The sequence below is a fragment of the Pongo abelii genome, chromosome 4 (assembly GCF_028885655.2).
Source record: "Pongo abelii isolate AG06213 chromosome 4, NHGRI_mPonAbe1-v2.0_pri, whole genome shotgun sequence".
Lineage (NCBI taxonomy): Eukaryota > Metazoa > Chordata > Mammalia > Primates > Hominidae > Pongo > Pongo abelii.
In genome coordinates, this window is record NC_071989.2 from 170,094,572 (window position 1) to 170,114,669 (window position 20,098).

At 35.7% G+C, this 20,098-nt stretch overlaps 1 protein-coding gene across 3 annotated transcripts in view; it reads right to left on the reverse strand.

Annotated features, from left to right (window-relative positions):
* GABRB2 (gamma-aminobutyric acid type A receptor subunit beta2) overlaps positions 1-20,098 on the reverse strand; it is a 259,825-nt gene that overhangs the window by 17,528 nt on the left and 222,199 nt on the right. The gene's annotated exons all lie outside the window — the stretch shown is intronic.

Below are 20,098 nucleotides of genomic sequence, written 5' to 3' on the forward strand. Positions count from 1 at the left end.
TTCTATATATTCCTACTCCTACCTCCTCTTGTTTTTTATTTATTTGGCCAAGAAGCCAGAAAGCTGACCTAATGCAAACCTTATGGCAGGACTCCCAGTGAACACAGAACAAAAGGTTAACAGAGAGGCAACAGCCTTCTTTTTCATAGGTGTGTGGGGAACACAGCCAGTGGACTTCGCGTCTACAGATTCCGAGTTACATTTGGTTCTTGAATAGCAGGGGGCATGAGGGTAGTGCCAAAACAGAGATCTTGAACAGAGATGAGTTGGATGGGGAGGATACATGGAATTTCATGGATTACTGAATCCTGTGAGAAAAAGTTTTGACACATGTTTAATGCTCAACTAGCATTGGATCTAGTAGCTGTGCTTAAAAAAATTAGAAGCACTGAAGGGAACTGACTCAGCACTAATTAATAAAACATGATGTCATCAAAATAACTCAGCGTATGCTGGTAAGCCTGTGCTCACGGTGTCCAGCAAAAGCCAAATACCTAATGCTAAGGGGAGTGTGATTATGGAACAAATGTCTTTATAACAAATATGTATGGCAAATAACTAATTGCAAAAAGCCCTTATAAGCTAAAGTCAAATTCTTACTAGCGCATGGTTGATGCTAAATAATATGCAGCTGTTTGAATAGAACCAAGGGATTTCTAATATTTGCTGCATCATATAATTGAGAGGAGGATGATCCTTCTTCCTCCTTCCTCACCACTACACAGCTCCCATCTTTCAGACCTCAGTTCAAATTCTTTTTTCGTGAGGAAGTCTTTCCTGATCTTCCCTTATCTGATCAGGCACCCCATTATAGCAATGTAGGCACTTCCTTCACTGCTCTTATTTCCATTTATAATTATATATTACTTCTAAAGGAATTTGTTTAACCTGTGTCTTCACTTTAGAATGTGGTCATTGCGAGGGCAAGGCACATATTTGGTAAGGACTCAATAAATATCTGCTGAAATAATAATATAAAATCACATTTTGTAGATGGTCTTTTGAAAGTAGCATCCTGAATTCCAGTGTAGATAAGACCATTTATACAGTTTCTTAAGTTTTGAGGACATGAGGTTTGGAATCAGCTTTGAATGCTAGCTCCTCTGCTGATTAGCTATGTGACTTTGGGCATCTTCCATTGCTTAGTTGAGCCTTCGTTTCTTCATCTTTCAAATGAAGTTCTATGACCTAATCTTAAAATGAGCAATGTTATTCGTAGGGATGTTTTAAGACTGAGAAAAAAATTATATTCTTTTTGGTGAGATAAGATAGTTAAGGAACCTACCCTCATGTCTGACATACATGGGGGTAGGTGTTAGATGTTTTGTTAGATGTGTAACAAAAGATACCCATTGCTATGGATACTTGCAACTTTAAACTTCTCTACCTGAGAGAGAATATATAAATTCATTGATTTATATAGGCAGGTAAGACTAATTCTTTTTTTTTTGACAGAGTCTCGCTCTGTTGCCCAGGCTGGAGTGCAGTGGAGCAATCTCGGCTCACTGCAAGCTCCGCCTCCTGGGTTCATGCCATTCTCCTGCCTCAGCCTCCTGAGTAGCTGGGACTACAGGCGCCCACCACCACACCCGGCTAATTTTTTTTTGTATTTTTAGTAGAGATGGGGTTTCACCATGTTGGCCAGGATGGTCTCAATCTCCTGACCTCGTGATCTGCCCGCCTCGGCCTCCCAAAGTGCTGGGATTACAGGCGTGAGCCACCATGCCCAGCTGACTAATTCTTTATATTTCCTCTCTAGCTTCTCACAGTGGATGTTGTAGTTGAATCAATCCCATCCATTGCGACAATAGTTGAGACTGACCCCCTGTTTAGGTGTAGGCCTGATTGTTTTAAGTCAGTCTTGGTACCTCCCCTCCCTTGCGAAAGATTGGTTCAGGAATGGGAAGGACTACATCAATTGAGGCAATGAAATGAAAAGAGAAAAACATTCCATGCTAATGGCTACGAAGAATCAATATAATTAAAATGGCCATACTGCCCATAAGCAACTTATAGATTCAATACTATGCATATTAAACTATCATGGATATTCTTCTCAGAAATAGAAAAAACTATCCATATAGAACCAAATTCCTAAAGTACCAAAAAAGAGCCCAAATAGCCAAGGCAATCCTAAGCAAAAAGAACAAAGCTGGAGGCATCACTCTACCTGACTTCAAATTATGCTGTAGGGCTACAGTAACCAAAACAGCATGGTACTGGTACAAGAACAGACACATATACTAGTGGAGCAGAAGAGAGGACCCAGAAATGAGATCATACATCTACAACTGTCTGATCTTCTACAAACCTGACAAAAACAAGCAATGGGGAAAGGAATCCTATTCAATAAATGTTGCCAGGATAACTGGCTAGCCATATGCAGATGATTGAAACTGAACACCTTCCTCACACTATGTACAAAAATTAACTCAAGATGGATTAAAGACTTAAATGTAAAACCTAAAATGATAAAAACCCAGAAAACAACCTAGGCAATACAATTCAGGACATAGACACAGTCAAAGACTTCATGATGAAGACACCAAAAGCAGTACACAGCAAAGATTGACAAATGAGGTGTGATTAAACTAAAGAGCTCCTCTATAGCAAACGAAACTATCAACAGAGTAAACAACTTACAGAATGAGAGAACATTTTTGCAAACAATACATCTGGCAAGGGTTTAATATCCAGCATCTATAAGAAACTTAAGCAAATTTACAAGACAAAAATAAACAACTCCATCAAAAAGTGGACAAAGTACATGAACAGTCACTTTTCAAAAGAAGACACACATATGGCCAATAATCATATGAAGAAAAGCTTAACATCACTGATTATTGGAGAAATGCAAATCAAAACCACAATGAGATACCATCCCACACCAGTCAGAATGGTTATTATTAAAAAGTCAAAAAACAACAAATACTAATGAAGTTGTGGAGAAAAAGGGATGCTTATACACTGTTGAAGGGAGTGTAAATTAGTTCAACCATTGTGGAAGACAGTGTGGTGATTTCCCAGAGACCTAAAGGCAGAAATATCACTTGACCCAGCAATCCTATTACTGGGTATATACCCAAATGAATATATTTTTTTTCTATTATAAAGACACATGCACATGCATGTTCATTGCAGCACTATTCACAATAGCAAAGACATGAAATCAGCCTAAATGCCCATCAGTGATAGACTAAATTTTTTTTTTTTTTTTTTGAGATGGAGTCTCGCTCTGTCGCTCAGGCTGGAGTGCGGTGGCGCGATCTCAGCTCACTGCAAGCTCCGCCTCCCGGGTTCATGCCATTCTCCTGCCTCAGCCTCCCGAGTAGCTGGGACTACAGGCGCCCGCCACTATGCCCAAATAATTTTTTTGTATTTTTAGTAGAGATGGGGTTTCACTGTGTTAGCCAGGATGGTCTCTATCTCCTGACCTCGTGATCCGCCCGTGTTGGCCTCCCACAGTGCTGGGATTACAGGCTTGAGCCATCACGCCCGGCCCTAAATTTTTTTAAAAAGTGGTACATATATACTCTGGAATACTATGCAGACATAAAAAAGAAAAAGATTATATCCTTTGCAGGGACATGGATGGAGCTGGAGGCCATTATCCTTAGCAAACTAATGCAAGAACAGAAAATCAAATGCTACATGTTCTCATTTATAAGTGGGAGCTAAATAATTAGAACACATGGTCACATTGAGGGGAACAACACACACTAGGGCATTCTAGAGGATGGAGGGTGGGAGAAGGGAGAGGATCAGGAAAAAACTAATGGGTACTAGGCTTAATACCTGAGTGATCAAATAATCTGTACAACAAACCCCCATGACACAAGCTTACCTATGTAACAAACCTGCACATGTACCCCTGAACTTAAAATAAAAGTTAAAAAATAGAGAAATGAAAGGAAAGTTTTCTTGAAGGCTTTGTATAAAAATAAAATCTCCATCTCTCTTAGATATGAATGGAGAAACATGAAGCCTTGTGGCTACTGGAAGCCACCTTATCTCAGAACAAGAAATCATTACCAAGATTTCTGGCTGGCTGGCTTGTTTCTCTCTCTCTTTCTTCCCATGCCTATGCATGATTTTTCATAGGCCAGATACATGAAAGAGGAGTGGAAAATCAGAAAAGCCTCATTATCACAAACTCAAAATTGCAATCATTTCAGTTAAAATTCAACCTAGGACAGTGGCACGGTTTCTTTCGTGTACACACACATGCACACGCGCACGCACACACACACACAGATTTTTTATATCTTTTTCAAAAAATAAAAAACTTCAAAGAAAGTTTAAAGTTATCCTACAGCATTTTTTTTTTTTTTTTTTTTTTGAGATGGAGTCTCACTCTGTCGCCCAGGCTGGAGTACAGTGGTGCAATCTTGGCTCACTGCAAGCTCCGCCTCCCAAGTTCACGCCATTCTCCTGCCTCAGTCTCCTGTAGCTGGGATTACAGGCGCCCACCACCACGCCCGGCTAATTTTTTGTATTTTTAGTAGAGACGGGGTTTCACCGTGTTAGCCAAGATGGTCTCGATCTCCTCACCTCGTGATCTGCCCGCCTCAGCCTCCCAAAGTGCTAGGATTACAGGTGTGAGCCACAGCGCCTGGCCATTATCCTAAAGCAATTTTAACAAAAATGCCCTCATGTAAGTCTCCTATGTTTTGTCTAACTGCTTTCATATCTTTGATCTCCTTGCCATCTACACCATTAGAATATATGTGACATACCAGGCATGGACTTCCTCATCTCATGGATAATAAAACTAAAGGTCCAGAGAAATATTTTTCCATAAAGTTGCAGAGCTTTTCAGAGACTTAGCTAGGCTGAGTAACCCTGGCTTCTTGAATTCAAATTGGATTCTATGGTTGCCAATAATAGAACTGAAGAAAGATATTTTAAAACAGCTTCACACGCAATCTGTGATTCAAATGTGCAACTCAGAAAGAGAAATCTAGATTTATATTCCAGCTTTATTTAGTCCTAGTTCTAACCACTAACTTGCTTATGTGACCCTGAGCAAGTCACTGAAATTTCTGGGTTTCAATTTCTGTACGTAAAAGTGAAAGAGTATCTTCAGGTAGGTTTCCTGTTCTTAAACCTGTGGTAGGCACTGCTAATTGACCAGCTGGTCTCAGATTCAACTACAGAATCCTCAGTGTAGTTCTCAAGGCAGCAACCAAGAGTCACTCTGAGTTGGTACTTCAGGTATGACTTATTTATATTTCCTAGGATGGATCTTTGCTATTTAATTTAGTCCACAGATCAGCTTCTTTGGCATCTCTGAGAAGTTTGTTAAAAATGCAGAATCTCAAGCCTTACCCTAGACCTACTGAATAAGAATCTGCATTTTCATAAGATCCCTAGGTCGTTTTTAGGCATGTTAAAGATGAACAAGCACTGGGCTAGATAATATCTTAGATCCCTTAAAGTTATAAAAGTCAATGACTATAGGATTTATAAAACAGGTGTTACAGGGAGGAATTTTCCAAGAACCTTGGATAGCTCTGCAAGTCTGCTAAATGATCTTCATCTATTTGGTAAAGGGTAGAAGAGTTAATCAGTAATGTTTTGTGTGTGTGTGTGTGTGTGTGTGTGTGTGTGCTTCCCTTTCAGAATGCTAAATCAATCTCAACCAAGGTACAGACTAAACCCTCAGGGGAGTCTAAGATGTAGAGGGAACTATGAATTTGCCTCAGCCAGGGAGGCCTTGTGCAGCTGCAGTCTGATGGCTTCTGTGCATTTGGCCAATTACACAGTGAATTACCCCAGTGAGTATTCGTCAAATGCACCATCCGCTCTCACTCCTCAACTCTCTTGTTAGAATTCTTGTTAATTTGACACAGCCTTGTCAAATATCTCTCTCTTTCATTCTAACACCAAATTACCCTTGGCTCTGAGATCTGAAGATGACGGCAGACAGTGAAAGTTGCTAACTTTATAAAACATAAGCAGCAAGTTGAGTTGGGAAATTAAGAAAATTATAAATTTAGAAAGGTAACACGGAAGGTCAACCCCAGCTGATAATCTGATGCTTTGCCAAAGAATAAAATCTCAGCTAGATTCTGGGTCAAATATTGAAAACTCTCAAAGCAAAACAAAAAATACCTGGATTCAAATCCCAGGTTTGCCACTAACTAACTGTGTGAATGAATACGTTACTTTTCTCTGGGCCTCAGCTTTCTCACGTCAGTAAAATTAGAGCACATCAGTAAAATTGGGACTATATCACCTAGCGAACCAGCAAGATTTAAAGTTTTGTGAGCATCGAGTCGTTTTGGAAATTTGCTGAAATTTGTATTATTAGGCAAACAGAAATTCTGATTCAGCAAATCCAGGAATGAGGGACTTTACATTCTTAGATTGTTGATTCTGATGTTATAGTCTGAGAACGACCCTCTCTATAAAGTGCTGTTATGGGGCAGTGGACGGTAAGAGATAACTCAACCAGAGCAGCTCCTGGCTTTATGTAAGCTCTTGGTAAACACTAGCTTCTGAAAGACATCATTAGCAGTCCAGATAGTGGAAGTGGCTTGCTCGATTTTACACTGTGGGTAGGAGAAGGGATAGAACCTTTTCTACTGCACCTGAATGGTTTCCTTTGTGCTAGCATTTCTCAGATCAGCTTTGTTGGAACAATGCCAGGGACTGAGGAAGGATGCAGGTCAAGCTGTTACGTCCTATGAAGTCAAGGAATGAGAAGCAGTGCTGCAGAATGAGCACGCGATACTGGAGGCCTGGAATAGAGTCTAGTGTTTGTTACATAACGGCTCTGTGACCTTAGACTAGTAACTCCCTTCTCTAGGTATCAGTCTTTTCATTTACAAAATGACAGAATCCTTTAAACCTCTTTCCAGGGTTAAATTACTGTAATTCTACGGTAGACACATACATTCCGGTTGGACTGAGCAGCTCTTTGCGCCCCTCCCCACTACGGTTTTTTTGAGATGGAATGTACCTTTTACTGTGTGAATCTTTTCCTCAACATGCATCTGAAGAAAATACCTCCGTCCTCTGAAACTCAGCAGCATGTATTATCTGTACCATAGACTATTCATTCTGATTAACGATTCAAAAAACACCACCACCGAGACAGTGGACTGACTGTGCCGTTAGATTGAGAGAGCCAATGCTACTGAATTTAGAAATAGATCTTAGGAAAATGGGAAAAGTCAGAGTTCTGCCCTTGTGATCACTTTCCTGGTAGATATCAACTTCAAAGTTACCACCTTCCAAATGGCAGCTGCTGTTCCAAGCACTTGCCCTGTGCTTCTTCATGTGATCCTTAAGACATGTTTCCAGGGTGGGACTGTAAGCCCCATTTTACAAATGAGGGAACTGGGGCTCTGAGCGTTTTCCTATCCTCACGTAGTGATTAAGGGACAGTCTTGGGGCTTGGATTCTGGGCTTTCTCCAATCCATAATCGAGTAGGTTTGATTATGTTCAGGACTGTCCGTGCTCTTAACTGTTGGCTTGGTCTCCAAGAGCATTAGTTTGATAAATATTTGCTGATCAACACATTGGTGATGTGCCTCCTAAACTTCGTGAGGCAAGTGTCGTGTTGTACTGCAGCTGGCGGCGCCAGGGGGGCAACGTGCAAGGCTCTCACGGGAATGCAGCCCATGTTTGTGGCTCCAGAGACCAACATGCTCCACTACACAACTGAGGTCAACAATCCTGGATCATGGGCAAAGGAAATCTGAAATCCTCTGTCACGTGTGAGGACTCACTATTACAGTGTGCTTTCAAGGTGGCAGCTGGGGTTAGCAGGCTTGCCCTCTCATGACTCATAGATGCTTAACCTGAACCCTCTTTAGGGAGCCACAGTAGGTACCCTCTGACTCAAGGCAGCATGCCTGCTTTAGTGCCCTTGAAACCGGTCTAACTTCCAGAAATTTTCTGTAGTAGAAGCTAGCAGAAGTGTTGAGAGGCAAAGAGACAGCTTGTTTATTGCTGAGGGAGATTTCAGGATTATGTCAGGTTCATTTTTGTTATGTCTCCTGAGGTGCCCTTTGCCAAAACTAAGAAAGCATCAAGTAATCTTGCAAACCTCTTCTCAGCAGAGGCCATAAAAAGTTCCTAATTTCTATAGGAGCACAAGACTTGCTGGAGGTATTGTACTTGTTTTATTTTGACAAAATAATTGAATATTAATAATAAAATGGTAATAAAAAATTAATGCCAGCCCTTGATTCCCAAAGCTGTCCATGTAAAACAGTTTCTCTCTCTCTCTCTTTCCCTCTCTCTCTCCCCCCCACTTGCTGCTGTCTCCCTTCCTTCTTCCCTTTGTTCTTTCCCTCCCTCCTTCCTTCCTTCCTTTTCTTTCAATAAATAGTCCACAATCTTTCCAGAATGTTCTCATGAGAACTACTTTCATGATACCAGAATTTCCTAGGATCTGCTATCGATATATTGACAGATAAAAAAGGAAAGAAGGAAATAAATTAAATGTTAATAATATATGTAAGTCTCATACTAACTTTGGGGGCTTTAGAAAGGTAATCTTTGTCTTAAGATTGAAAACTATGGCACATTTTTCCTTAAAGGCTATGTTAATAATCCACTAGAGGTGGATTTGGCTTCTGGTAGTGATTTAGTAATATGGTAGAAGTATGTTAGTGTTGTTGTGTTTCAAATTCTAGAATAAAAATTGAGCATAAAAATAGGCAAAATATTACTGCATGCTTTGAAAAAACCACATGGCATTACATATAAACGTTTTTGTGATTTATTATATTTGGTTTAGTGCTGAGCTAGGTATTCTGACAGAATAAATATGTTTACAAAATTTAACTCATTGATTGTGATTCTTATGCTTGGAAGAAACCCAATTGAAAGAAAATTAGTCATAGTTAAGTCTTTCACTCTTTGCAGGGCAGGAGATGTCCAGGTTCACCGAATCAGGTGCAATTTAGAGAGAAACTGACTGCATTAATAAAATACATGGCAGGAAGATTCAAGGGCTTTGGTCCTGGGAGCCTGTTTCATCAATGACTTCCTAGGTGTCTTTTTTCACTTTCTCATCTATAAAATGGGGATTACATCTACCTTCTGTATATCTAGTGATTATTGAGATAAATGAAAACTATATCAGGACCCATTATTATTATAATCTAATGTGCCCGACTGCTTGGTTATTTATTACTTTACAACTTACAAAATATATAATTTGCATTCTAATTTATCCAGTGTAAGAAGCATCTTTTTATGGATTTTTAAATTATTATTTGTTATAGATACATAGTAATTATACATATTTATGGTGTACATGTGATATCTTGATACATACAATGTGTAATTATCAAATCAGAGAAATCAACCACCTCAAACATGTATCATTTCCTTGTGTCAAGAACATTTTAGGTCTTCTTGCTATTTTGAAATATACAACAAATCTTTATAGATGCATCATTTTTAGGACAGAAATCACATCCGAAGCACATTAAATTGTTGCTAACACAAGGAATTATTTTATAATATTTCTTTCCATAGACATTTTTCATATTTCCAAAAGGAAACTTGTTAAAGAGAATAGGTTTTAAATAACAGTAAGATGTATACTCTGTGTAAGTGTATGTAAATTGCACATTAATTACCACTCATTTGTAGTAGAAATAAATGAAAGTAGGTTTAATTGAAAAGAGGTAATGAGACTGATGAAATGCAGGCAAGGAAACAATGAGTATCTTAGAGCTATGTAATTTTGAGGTGACTGGATGAGATCTTGATGATCACATCCTTATTTTTTGACAGAGTTTGACATTTCTGATATCACATATATGGCTCCTCAGAGTTGAGACCTGAAGCCTGAGACTCCTGAACCTCGGTCTGCTGCACTGAAGTAGATAATTAATTTGTCTTCGTGAAGACCCATATCTGCAGAGCCACGAGCAACACTGCTATAGGTACATCCAAGATTGGAAAAAAATAATATTAGAGATGACTTTGTCTAAATGTGTCACTGGAATCTTGACTCTCTGGTTCTGGTGACAGCATTGCAAGAAAGGCGGTCAGCATGGGTTTACCTACACCCAGGGCAGGGCAGTTACTGTTCAGGCTTAACTATTCTTTCTTTTTGTTTATTTTTACTTTCCTTCCTCCTTTACTTCTTTCCCCTTTTTCTCTTCCTTGTCTTTTTTCCTTTCTTTCTTTGTTTCTCCCTGTCATTTATTCATTCATTCTTTCTTTCTTTTTTGACATAGAGTCTCACTCTGTCGCCCAGGCTGGAGTGCAGTGGTGCAATCTTGGCTCACAGAAAACCACCTCCATCTCCTGGGTTCAAGCGATTCTCCTGTCTCAGCCTCCTGAGTAGCTGGGATTACAGGTGCCTGCCATTATGCCTGGCTAATTTTTGTATTTTTAGCAGAGATGGGGTTTCACCATGTTGTCCAGGCTAGTCTTGAACTCCTAACTTCAGGTTATCCACCTGCCTCGGCCTCCCAAAGTGCTGGGATTACAAGTGTGAGCCCTTTCATTCTTACTTGACAGCAATAATCATTAGAAATCATTAGAAATGTTTAATGTGCTATATACATGGGGTTGTAATTATCTTGTGTTATTCCAGTTAAAGGCTATATAAATTGGAAAAAGTAGGAATTTTATTTGTGTGTGGTTTGTATGTGTGTGGCAGGTGAGTGTGTGTGTGCATGAGAGAGAGAGAAAAAAAACGACAATGTAATGAAAAGATCATACTGGCAAGTCAGGCGAGAATATGCACACAGACACACACTCACACACTTACGTATTTTAAAAGTGATATATACTAGTTGTAACAATTACTTAATGAGTACGGTGTATGTTATTTGGGTGATGGATAACCCAAAAGCCCTGGCTGGACCACTATTAAATTTACGCATGTAGCAAAATTGTATCTGTGCCCCATAAATTTATACAAATGAAACAAAAACAGAAACAAACACTTTAGAAAGATATACAGAGAAAAGCAGAAGTACCCCTACCAACCCATCCCACTCTCCAAATGTAACCACTAGGGAAAAGGTTCTAAAATAAGTAAATGATGCTTGTGTTACTCGTTTTACTTCTGGAAAAATATAAAGTTGATCATTCTTGCACTAACAATAACTCATCGTTCAAGACGCATTAAATGCAAAACATGAAATAATAAATTAGCTATTTTAAAAGTCTCAGAAAAATTTAGAAGACCATATGCTTAACCCAGCATTCCAAGAGGAATTTAGCTATTCCAGAAAACATACAGAGTATAATAGAATAAGTACATGGACAATTTAAAAATTAAAAACTTGTCATAGCATGAATGAGGGCTTGGGGAAAAATATCTGAAATACACATATTAATAAATGTTAATATTTTATTATACCCAGAACTCTTGAAACTGAAAACAAAAAAGCCCTTAATAAAAATGGGTAAGAATAAGAATAGGAAATTCACAGGGAAGCCAATTCAAACTGCATATGAATGTATGAAAAAATGCTCAATATTTTAAGAAATACAATAAATACAAGTTAAAATGACAAGATTATACCCATTATAAACTGCAAAGAGCAATCAACAATCAGTGCTGCTGAAGGGAAAGTGAGAAAGAAGGTCTTATAGATGCATAAATCGTTATATATATGAAAAACTGTTGTAAAGTACTGCTGGTGTTTTTTTTCTCAGGGAGATTGGGATTCAGAGAGTTTTACTTTCTTATATTTTTGACTATTATGTAAATGAAAATAACCATGTGTTTTAAAAATGTAATTAGAAAGAAAAAAATATGGTCACTGTAAAAGGAAAAGATTTATCTGATAAGATTGGTGAGAGAGAGAAAATGTATACAGAAATTAAATATTTTTGCAAGGTTAAGAATACTATCATTCTTTCATAGAGTCTGAATTTTCTGCCATGTTTTATCTAATCCATGTTTATTAAAACATTTATACATGATTTTTTGCCTTTTATGTATTTCTTCCTATTTTTAGAAAAATATTTCAATCTTTGACTTATCTAAAATTTAATTTGGAGAAAGGGGTAGGTTAGATACATGGTATTATATTTAAATACTCCCAAATCATTGCTCACTGTTTATTGAATAGTTCACAGATTTCCAATGATATGAAATTATACTTTTATTAAGAACTTAAATTTGTTATGCTCTAAATCAACTTATGTTTCCTTTACATAGAGAACATTGGGCCAGTGCTATATTGCATTCACTGCTGTGATTTTATCAGTCACTTAAACTTCTAGTACAAAAATTCTTCTCTAAAATTTTTCACTTTCTGGATTCCTCACATACATACTTTTCTTTCAAATAAACTTTAGAGTTATTGGGTCAAATTTCTAAAATAAACCACCAAAGAAATAAAATCAAAAATAAAACCCATTGGTTTCCAATGACATTACACAAAGCTCATAGAATACTTTAGAAAAAACTGATCTATTATAAATTTTACCTTTAAAAAATACTTTAAAAAAACACAAAGTTTTCTGTGCACATGTACCCTAAAACTTAAATCATGCTGCTATAAAGACACATGCACACGTATGTTTATTGCGGCATTATTCACAATAGCAAAGACTTGGAACCAACCCAAATGTCCAACAATGATAGACTGGATTAAGAAAATGTGGCACATCTACACCATGGAATACTATGCAGCCATAAGAAATGATGAGTTCATGTCCTTTGTAGGGACATGGATGAAATTGGAAATCATCATTCTCAGTAAACTATCGCAAGAACAAAAAACCAAACACCGCATATTCTCACTCATAGGTGGGAATTGAACAATGAGAACACATGGACACAGGAAGGGGAACATCACACTTCAGGGACTGTTGTGGGTTGGGGGGAGGGGGGAGGGATAACATTGGGAGATATACCTAATGCTAGATGACGAGTTGGTGGGTGCAGTGCACCAGCATGGCACATGTATACATATGTAACTTACTGCACATTGGGCACATGTACCATAAAACCTAAAGTATAATAATAATAATAATAATAATAATTACAATAAAAGAAAAAAAAAAAAAAAAAGATTATATAAAAATATCATTTTACATTTTCAGGGCTTTGAGAGTGAAAGCCAATGAAGGTTCTGTTTTAAAGGAAAAACTTTATGTAGCCCCTTAAACATTTCATCTGTAAAGACGGAAATAAACTATACAACTGTAAAAAAAAAAAAAAAAAAAAAAAAAAAAAAATCTTATTACTGCAAAAAGGGCTCTTTCCTTCCATTATATTTTTGTTATTGTTTATATATTCTCTATATAGGAAAAAAGCTGTGGGAACTTCCCAAACTTCTCATATTGTTTCTAAGTCTTTCGCAGTTAATTCCCTTAAATTTTGTTTGAATAAATTGTTGTTGTTCTTGTTTAAGAGTAAAATTATTTCTTATCCTTTTCCAATATTCCTTACTTTCCCTAATGTAATTTTATTAGCTGTTTTTTTTAAAAAAATAAACAATAGTGGTGATGGCGGGCATCCATTTCTTGTTCTAGCCTGAACTGTTCCATCCTAAGCCAAGAGGCAAGAGTCAGAGTTTTTCATAAGAAAGGTAGATAAAGAGAAATAAAGACAGAGACCCAGGCAAGGAAGCATCCTTCACTTTCTAATTTCCTAAGAGATTTTAAATTTATAACCAAGAATGAATATTACATTTTTGTTAATTTTTGTTAATGTCCTTTTTGGTATCTATGGAAAGGCTATAATATAAAAATATATTATATATATTTTATATATTTATTATATATATATATATATAAAGTTTTTCACCCTTTCAACTCATCTATATGGAAAATATTACCCTTATAATTTGAAATAGCACTCTGTGGTTATGAGGTAGTTTGCTTTCTGTATTTTCTGGATTTCACTTGAAAAATTAATTTTAAAAAATTTTCCCCACTAATGTTCACCAGTTAAGTGGGTCCATTGTTTCCTTCACATGCTTTTGTTTTTGAAATATAGTTTTGGTACCTTATTTATGTTATGTGACCATCTAAATCATTTGGAAGTTTTTCCTTCTCTTTGCTATTATTTACAAGAGTTTAAATACCACTAGAGGTATCTGAATTTTCATGTCTGATAGAATTCATTGTTGAAATCTTATGGGCTAGATGCTCTTTTTGAGTGGGAATTATATTTTTCTGTCAATTTTGTTAAGTTCATCTTTAGTTAATTGGTCGTTTTTCTTTTCTATTTCATCTAGGCTAATTTTTTTCTAATTCACAGTTTCTAAGGATGTCATGAATTATATATTCACATTTTCTAAGATCTTTGCATAGTTTTCTTTTAATTTCCCCTTAATGTTTAATTGTTATGCTTTTAAAAATTACCATTTGGGTATATTCATATTGTCTTCCTCTTTGTTTCCTTAATAGCCTTTTCCTTTATCAATTATGTCTTTATTTTACTTGTGGGTTATTTTACTTTTATTTTCTAATTTGTTAATTTATAATTGATCTTGATTATTCCTTCTGCTTTATTTAGGTATTTTGTTGCTGAACTTTTTCTAACTTCTTAAATTGTATGTTTAATTCAGTTTTTAAAATTACTTGCTAGAAAGATGTTTTAAGCTATGGCCATCTCACTGTTAAGTAATTTAACCACACAACTGAGGATTAATTATGTAGTATTTAAAATTAGTATTATTTTCTAAATGTTCTTCAATTTAATTTTTATTGTATCTTTGACACATGACTTATACATAAAAGAGTTTATACAAACAGTAAAATTTATAATTATACCACTTAACGTTTCTGTCATTTCCTCCTTTGATTTCCTATCACTTCAATTTATTTGGATGCTCTTTTGATTTAAATTATATGATGTATAATGATTGTATCTTTATTTGGAATAGTAATTATGATTATAAAACTATCTCTTGGTTGTGATACTTTTATCTTAAATTCATCTTTATATAGTAATAATGATCAATTCTCAGCTTTCTTCAGATTTGTAATTGCCTCATTTGTTTTTTCCCATGACTTTATTTAGAACATTTTCTAATACCTTTACTTTAGAAATATCTCTATTATAAAGCATTTTGTTGGGTTGGTTGCTAGATTCAATCTGAAAATCTTATTCTTTCCATAGATGAGTTGATATATGCTCTACACAGAGAAGCTTGGCCTTAATTTTGTCATCTGAATTTATGCTCTAAATTAGCTTTCTAGTCATCTTTATCTCTATTTCTGACATCAAAATTTAGCTACATCATCTGTATCTTTCTTCATTTCCTTCAGGTTATGAAGAGTTTTTGTAAGATTTATTATCAGTTTTTACATCTTCTACTATAATGGTCCTCAGGCTATCATGCTGTAGTGTATACCACAAAAACCTGGGGCACAGAAAAATGTAGATTACTAAGCTTTCCCCACTAAAGATTTTGATCTATATTTTCTCAGGTAGAATCTACTTTTAAGCAGATGTCCCAAGTGACTCTAGGTTGGCAATCTATGATAGATCCCTTGAGAAACACTGTCATAATGGTGATCTACGTTATCTATGCTGATTTTATTATTAATCTTTAACTTCTGGATTCATAAACTCTAAAAATAAAAGCGTAAAAATACTAAGTTCTTGTTATAAATTAGCAAACAAACATCTCCTCTCTCCTCAAAAATACCCCTGCATAATTTTAGTTTACATCATAAGATTATTCTCCTGTTTCACTGTTTTCACACATATTTAGTATCTAGCTTTTTAAAATATTTCAATTCTGTTTTATTTGGCAACCTTAACTCCTGGACATGTATAGCTTTAGTTCTACATGTTATCTTTAGTTCTAAATGCCAGCACACTGGTCTTTCCTGTTCCAAAGTTCCTAACTTTGACTACATTTTATCGGAGGCTAGATTGTTGTATTACAATATTATTTCCCACAAATAAGGACTCACGGACGCTATTCCTTAATATCTTGCAAATTGAGGATAAAGTATCTTTCATTTGTCATTATGTATCAATAGTAATAACTTAGGTTATACTTTCTCCCTCTCAGAAACTTATAAGAAATTTTCCATTGTCTAACAATATTTAACATGCTGTGGAGTATATTGAAACCTAACTTTTTTTTCTCCCTTGTAGCTCATTCACTTTTTCTTAACTGGAAATTTAGTAATTTCAGAGGAATATAATAAGTAGTTAAATATGTTGTATAATTTTTAATCTTGGAACCCATTACACCCTTTTAAACTTGTTATACATACCTGTAAATAAATTAATTAATGCAATTATTAATTAATTTCAAATGGTGCTAATAGGAATAGCAAAATTTTTCCAGGGAACAACCTGGTAATTAGCAGGATTCACTACTTTCATTACAAATATGTACAAATACAGAATGTACATCATAGTAGTTAAGTATGTAGCTTCTGTAGTCATATTTTCTGTTCAACCACTGCTTAGCTATCTAACATTAAGAAAGTTAATCATGTTCTCCGGGTCTCAGCTCACTACTCAAAAGAATATAATAATAACAATATGGGGTAATAATAAAGACTGACATAATATATGTAAATTGTCTAAGCATATAGTAGGCATTCAAGAAAGGTTTATTATGTTATTATTATTATTATTTTGAGATAGAGTCTCCCTCTTTCACCCAGGCTGGAGAGCAATGGTGCAGTCTTGGCCCATTGCAACCTCCACCTTCGAGGCTCAAACAATTATCCTGCCTCTGCCTCCCTTGTAGCTGGGACTGCAGGCATGTGCCACCATACCCAGATAATTTTTGTACTTTTTCTAGAGACAGGATTTTACCATGTTGCCTAGGCTGGTCTTGAACTCCTGGGATCAAGTGATCTGCCTGCCTCAGTCTCCCAAAGTGCTGGGATCACAGGTGTGAATCACTGTGCCTGGAGAAGAAGTGTTTATTATTATCAGCATTTCTATAATTAGATTCTGACATTAGACTTAAATATTTTTTTATTCCATTTTTTTTCCATTCTTTACTAACATTAAGGTTCTGCATGGTTAATCCACAGTACCTGTTCTGTATATTTATTATGCTTCCTCTAAAAGATTTTTATCCATACAACTTTTTCCTCTGCATTTGGCATGATTTACTATAGCCTGAACTTTGTGCTACTGCCTTGACTTTTTGGCCAAATTGATTATCTTTCTTACTGTTTTAGATTGATTTGTTAGTTTCATAAGGATTGCTTTGCCTTCATTTTCCCTCTTTTAATCGCTTCTTGTTTATTATTTTATTTTTGATTTTTGGTTTCACATATTCTTTCAATTTTGGTGAGAAAATATTTTGTTACAGGAAGTTTTAATTTATCTTGAAATATACTTTTTAAATACTTTTTAATACATTTTTAGTATCTTGAAATAAAAATAAACTTTTTTTTTTTTTTTTTTTTGGAAATGGAGTCTTACTCTGTCATCCAGGCTGCAGTGCGGTGGTGCAACCTCGGCTCACTGCAACCTCCACCCCCTGGGTTCAAGCATTCTCCTGCCTCAGCCTCCCTAGTAGCTGGGATTACAGGCACCCACCATCACACCCAGCTAATTTTTTGTATTTTTAGCAGAGACATGGTTTCACCATGTTGGCCAGACTGGTCTAGAACTCCTGACCTCAAGTGATCCGCCCACCTCAGCCTCCCAAAGTGCTGGGATTACAGGCGTGAGCCACCACACCCAGCCAAAATATACTTTTTTTAAAATATAAGAGTCATTATCTGTCTTTGCATGTTGAGGTCTTCTCCTTGCCTTCCCCATGTGGTAGTTTTCTCGCATAGCTGTCATGCTGTTTCTTTGTTTAGATGCTTCATCTTGATGGAGACATTGCTTCTGGGTTTTCCCATATGTTCACTTATAATTTAGGTAGATTTCTTCTGATTCTGCTTGCACTAATTACTGGATCTGCTTATGCATCTCTGCATCTTTGCAGAGCCTCAGTTTGAGCTGGGTGTTGATAGTTTCTATTTCATTTTTCTATTGACATTTTATTATTGATGGCTTTTGGAAAGAGAGGATAGAGACTAGACATGGGATTTTGGAGTCTTCTCTCTCTCCTCTTCTCCAGCACTTATCACAATTGGACCAAGTTAAACATGTTTTCTGTTTCTTCCTCATTTGTGGGAGTGCAAGGTAATTGCGTGCGTATACACTGTGTGTATGTGTTTATATGTACGTGTGTGTACTACCACACTCTCAGATGGCTATTAGGTATGTAAACTATCATAGAACCTTTCTAGTGAACAACCTGACAATAGATATCACCCCTTTAGAGTCATATAACTTTGAACCTAGCAAATCCATTTTAAGAAATATATCAGGAACAATGGTGTGTAAACCTGTCAGCAATGTGATGTTTATTTTATAGTTGTTTATAATGGAAAATCACTTAGAAACAATGCAAACATCAAACAATAGGTGCTCATTGAATATATGTTAAATAAATTATGGCACACACATTCAATTACATATCTTATAGCTATTAGAAATGGTGTATACTTATACTAAAAGATATGAAAAGTTAACTAGGAAATAACTGTATACAGAAGAGTAGAATATGATTTTTATATAAAATATGTCATTAAATGTGAATAAAAGGCAATGTTGATAATGATTACATCTGTGTGGGAGTGTGTAGGTGATTTTCACTATCTTTTGTGTAATTTTAAGAATGCCCATGAATTTGTTTTGTAATCAGAAAAATAGTTATAGAACTAAATAAAATCTGAGAAAGATACACAATCCCTGCCACCATCTCCAGAATAATTACAACTATTATTTGAATGTCCTTTGCTTGGTACTACATAAGGCCGTTAGTATAATTATCTCACTTATTCTTCTCAGCAGTTGTATAAGACAGAAATTCGTATTTTTAGTTTTCAGTTGAGGAATTAAAGCTTGGAAAGATTAAACATGTCTAATGTCACACAGCTTATAAATGACAATGCTTGAATATGAACCCAGTTCATATAGCTATAAAATCCACTAGTCTTCCCAGTACCTTTTGCAATTGTGACATATATCTTGATGCTCTTATAGGTTATAAGTTTACTAGAAAGCTTGTTATTTGAACTTTCAAATACTAGACCTTATTTCATAGTGTGAACTTAAAAAAGGACTCAAAGGACAGCATAAAGACATATCCAACATAGAAAAGTCTAAAAACAAAAGACGTTAGAATTCATATTTCAATGTAGAATTCATATTTTCATTGAATATTTCTGTTAATATGAATTTTATGAGATAGAGGAAGAGGTATTAACAAATTAGTGTTCAAATCATGAGATAAGAGAGTATTAACCCTTTCAAGCCATCAACTGGACAATTTAATGCACCAATGAGCAAATTTTCAAAAATATCCTCATCATATGAGGATATCCTGAATTTTCATGCGGTTTTACTCAGTCTTTACAATAATCATGTAGTGTGTTTGATTTTGGTTTTTAGAAATACAGCCTTCTTCAATCATTTTCATCATAAATCCAACTTCCATACATGTTTTCTTCTACATAATTAACAATTGACCCAGAATAATGCCCAATCAAATCAGTCTATTTTAATTTCAACAAGCGTAACTAAAGTTAAAAAATAAGGACAGCAGCAACAACATCAATGAGATAGTCTGAGAGCACAGACATAGTAGGTGATGGAATGTTTAGGGGATTGGAACAAAAAATAGTGATTAACAAAATTTCAAACATCTCTTCCATAATTTAATTATTACTATTTACTAGACTTTGTTACTATATAACACAAGTAATGAAGTCAAAAAGTGACAAAATACCAGCACAAAGGAGCAATTCAGTAGCTTATCCATTCTGTCCCCTACCCCAATGGCAACAACAATGATGTATTAAAGATTCTGGAGTCAAAGCCACAAAATTAAGGGATAGCCTGATACTTAGAACATATAATAATGGAAGCACTTCTGGCATCAAGTCCTCATAGAAAAGATTCACAAATATCCAATATCATTTGCTAAACACTGGAGTTGAACAAGTAGTAGATGATAGGGTGGAATGGTGACAATTATCATTTTCCTCCTCCAATTTGGAGGGCAATATGAATGACAACTTGCCAATTAAGATCACCAACACATGAGGATTCAGAAACTAAACTATGAGTCAAAAACAGGCTTTCTCTAGAGTTCATTTAAGTCAAGA